We start from the raw sequence: 4,347 nt of genomic DNA, 5'->3' as shown, positions 1-4,347 counted from the left end.
ACCCTCTTCCCACATCCTTGCAAGATGGCCTTCAGCAACTCTAAGCTTGTCTTTCAGGAGCCCAGTAGGCCCGTGGAAAGGGAGCTCAGCTTCTGCACTAGTTACAACAGAAGTCCTCAGTTTGAGTCTCACTGGCCCAGCTGGCATCCTTGAACCCCCACCTGTGAGCCAGGGAAATGGGCTTAGCTTCACCCAAACTACAGGGATAATCAAGAGGTCATTAGCAAACACACTGTAGGACTCCATTTGTATGACATTCTAGGGGAAAAACAAAAGGGATAAGAGTAAGAAGAGGGGTAGACTAGAAGGGAATGGGGACATTTTATGCAGTGATATAAATATTCTTTATCTTGATTGCACTGGTGGTTACACAACTGCATACATTTGTCAAAAGCTGCAGAATTGTTCACCTAAAAAGGTGAATTTTACTGTATGTAAAGTACACTCAATAAACATGAATTTTCCTTGCAGCCACTTAAGCTGAAGGCACTCTTTTCCCCATAGGGAATCGGTGTACAAAGGCTGCAAACAGCAGCCTCCTTGGTAGTGCATGCAGCCTGTGGCCTGTACGGGTTGCCCTAAGGGACCTTGTACATAGTCCTTTCCAGTGGACATTCATGACTGACATGCTGTCCCCAATCTAGGCTCCAGACAGGTATGTGAAGTGCCTTTGGAAAGCCCCAGGGCACAGTGGTCAGGGTCCACATTGGCCAAGTCATAATGTCCAGCTGCACAAAGTTGCAGATCAAGGAGCATATGATTGAGGCCCTAGGCAAGGTCGAGTTCAAGTTCCCTAGCTACCAGAAGATCTACATCTCCAAGAAGTGGGGATTTACTAAGTTTAATGCGGATGGATTTGAAAACATGGTGGCAGAAAATCGGCTCATCCTGGATGGCTGTGGGATCAAATACATCCCTAGTCGTGGCCCTCTGGACACATGGCCGGCCCTGCACTCCTGAGAGCTTTGGTACTGTCCCCTCCTTACTCATGCCCACCAATAAATCCTACTTTCCTGTCAAAAACAAAAACAAAAACGCTGAATTTTAAATAAGAGTCTTAAAAGAAATATGTAGAGAAAACTTATAAGATTTTTTAAAGGAAAAAAGTAAACCTTGTGTTTCTGGATAAGACGACAGAACATTTTAAAGATGTTAATTCTTTCCAAATTAATGTACTGAACTAAACAAAATCCTAAATGTAATTTTATCCTAAATGTAAATGTAAACAAATGTATCCTAAATGTAAATGTAAACAAAATCTGAAATGTAACATAGAGTCTTAAACAATATCCTAACAGATTTGCAGGAGGGGGGGAGATATGAAACTTGACAAAATGATTTTAAAATTTATCTGGAAAAATAAATTACTGATAATGCCAGAGAAAGTTAAGAAAAAGACAATAATGAGAGGAAATTGCTTTTACTCCACACCTTTGACTAATAATTTTCAATCTGGATTGTGTATGTGTGTGTGGGTATGTGTGTGTGTGGGTATGTGTGCGTGTGTATGTGTGCATTTATTTTGTTGTGGGCGATGGGCATGTTTCAAAGAAAGGAGAAGGAAACTTTACAAGAACTTTTCAGAAGAGAGGATGTAATTCAAAAATAATGTTAAATTCCATTTAGTTAATTTTCAAAATTTAATATATTTAAAATATATATACATACATTAAATGAAGAGATTTTTATGCATCTAAGATGGAAAAAGATGGGTTTAATTTTTTTTAAATCTCTACTAAAATTAACTGGATTAAATAATGTGATATATTTAATTTTTTAATATCAGGAAATAAAATAAATATTTACCTAACTTTGGAACACAGACCAATTTCATCACCAAGAATGCTATCAAAAACACAAATCTTTTCAACCTTTGGGTTTTTTTTCTTTGTTTATTTGTTTGTTTGTTTTGTTTTCTCTGCACATAGTGATGTGCCAGGCATTGTACTAAGCATTTTGGGGGAGGGTTCCATAATAAAAGAGTTCTGTTTTTTCTAACTTGCCTTACTTGTTCTCTGTATAGAATTCAACAATATATAACATCACGAAAAAAAGTAGGAGTCATCTGAAGTCACATAACCTTGAAATGACCATTATTAACCCTTGGAATCATCTCTTCATTTATAGATTTTCTTTACCCATACACATATATGCATATATTCTTTCCATAAATAATAATATTACTTATGCCCTCCTGTCACTCATACTCTTACAACACCACACTCCATGTCTGCTCTGCCAGGTAACCCATGTTAACAACCTACAAGTTTCTCCATACTCATATAATTCTATACATACTTATACAAAGGATTCTCTATAATCCTATTTACACGTTTATATCTGTTCCTATGCATCTACTTTTTGGAGCATTTTTCATTGTCTGATATACAAAAATGGTGTATCTTACACTCTTTTCTGCATTTTATTTTTCCTACTCAACAATACCTCGTAACAATTCCTCAAAGTCACTGAACATAGCTCCAGTTCTTTCTTGTCCACGGCTGCATGCTATGCCATGGTGAAGCCATACCTCACTTTCTTTAGCCATTCTGGTTGCAAAATTTGCTCTGTTTTCAATTTATGACCAATATTCTCTATTCTATGCTATCCAATGATAGTCACTGTCATATGTGACTATTGAGCAATTGAAATGTGGCTAGTGTGGCTGAGGTACTGAATTTTAGTTTTGTTAATCTAAATTCTAATAGCCAGATGTGGCCATGGCTACCATACTGGATAGGGCACTTCTAGAAAATGCAAAACAAAAAGTTAAAATAATGGCTACAAACACTGGAATATACACACAAATTTATCTTTTTGCCGATTGTATACCTAGACAACTCACAATATTTCAACAAGTAAGAAGAAAAGAACCCACTAGAAGTGATGAGACAATTGTAAGGTAACTATATATAAGCTAAATATGTAAAAATCAATAGCTACTTTACTTAGTACTAAGCACTTAGAATAGAGTTAGGTAAAAATGATTCCATTCACAATACAACAAAAAAGACAAAACACTAAGGGATAAATTTAACAGGAAAGCCACAAGACACATATGACACAAATTTTAAATTGTAATAAAAAGAGTAAAACCAAGCCAAATGTCTAGAAAGTTGTACCCGGCTCTTGGATGGGAAGATATAGATAGATAGATGATAGATAGATAGATATATCAATTCTTCTAAAATTAATTTATAAATTTAATGCAATTCCAAGTAGAATTCCAAAAGGCTAACATAATCCTTGAATTCTCATAGAAGAATATGCCTAAAACTTGCTCCCAAAATGTGGGGGAAAAAAGCGAGTGGATACTTACTTTATGACTTACCAGAATCTTCTCAAAAGCCATTACAACAAAAATCAACATAATATAGACATATGAATAAACAAATAGATTCATGGAAATTAATTAAAAATCCAGAACTTGATCCCCATCTATATGAAATTTATATTTGACAAAGATAGTGTTTTATTCAGTGTGGAAAAATGGACCATTTAATCAATAATATTGGCAAAACTGGTTATCCATACGGAATAAAATTTTAAAAGACTTTTATCCAATAACCATAGGCAAAAAATAAATTTCAACTAGATAAAAGGCTCAATTAAGAAAGAAATTTTACCAAAAAATCAGAAGATTGTTCACACAATCCAGGGGTTAATATCTCCTTCCTAAATAATAAATAAGAATGGAAACTCATTCTTACTTATATCTTATTTTTCTCCTAAAGTAAATAAATAAAATATTCTTATTTACATTTTATTTAAAAAGTAGAGGGAGTTATATCTAACCCTATATAAATATAAGACATTTGTTTGGCAAAATACAAATCAACATACAAATGATAGAGCTAGAAAATAATATTTATAATAAGGTTACTTTCCATACCATACAAAAATTCATGCAAACTAATTAGAAAAAGACAAACAAGCAAATTTGAAAAAAAATGAGGAGTCATGAAGAGAAAATTTGCAGAAGATATAACCTAGATAATAAACATTAGAGCAGGTGCATGAGTCAACTCCAGTAGAAGCCCTGTGTTCTGCTTTGTCTCCCCTTCACTTCCGGTGCCAGGAAGCTGGGAGTCTGCCCCTCTGTTGAAATCATCTGGTTACCAGGCTTGCTCCACTGCAATCAACACTTGTCAAGGTGTGGGACCACTCCGGACCTTCCACTTTACAGATCCTGCATGGGAAGCAAGGCCTGGAGATCCTCTGCTCTCAGATCCCCCAACACCCCTGGAGGTTCTGCTCAGCCCAGAAGAAGAGAATGGATGCCCTGACCTTTCTACAGAGCTCTCTCACTCAGCCTGGGGAGAGCAGTCCCCTCCTCCACTCTAGAGT

General features: G+C 35.8%; 1 non-coding gene across 1 annotated transcript; it reads left to right on the top strand.

Moving 5' to 3' along the window:
• Window positions 1-465: 465 nt before the first annotated feature.
• LOC136141616 (small nucleolar RNA SNORA70) lies at window positions 466-600 on the top strand. Its single transcript, XR_010657784.1, has one exon. It is a non-coding gene; the product is annotated as a small nucleolar RNA SNORA70 (small nucleolar RNA).
• Window positions 601-4,347: the final 3,747 nt, after the last annotated feature.

The sequence above is a fragment of the Phocoena phocoena genome, chromosome 20 (genome assembly GCF_963924675.1).
Source record: "Phocoena phocoena chromosome 20, mPhoPho1.1, whole genome shotgun sequence".
NCBI classification, from domain to species: Eukaryota; Metazoa; Chordata; class Mammalia; order Artiodactyla; family Phocoenidae; genus Phocoena; species Phocoena phocoena.
The sequence above is the reverse complement of the archived record's forward strand: the minus strand, read 5'-3'. Positions and strand labels throughout refer to the sequence as shown.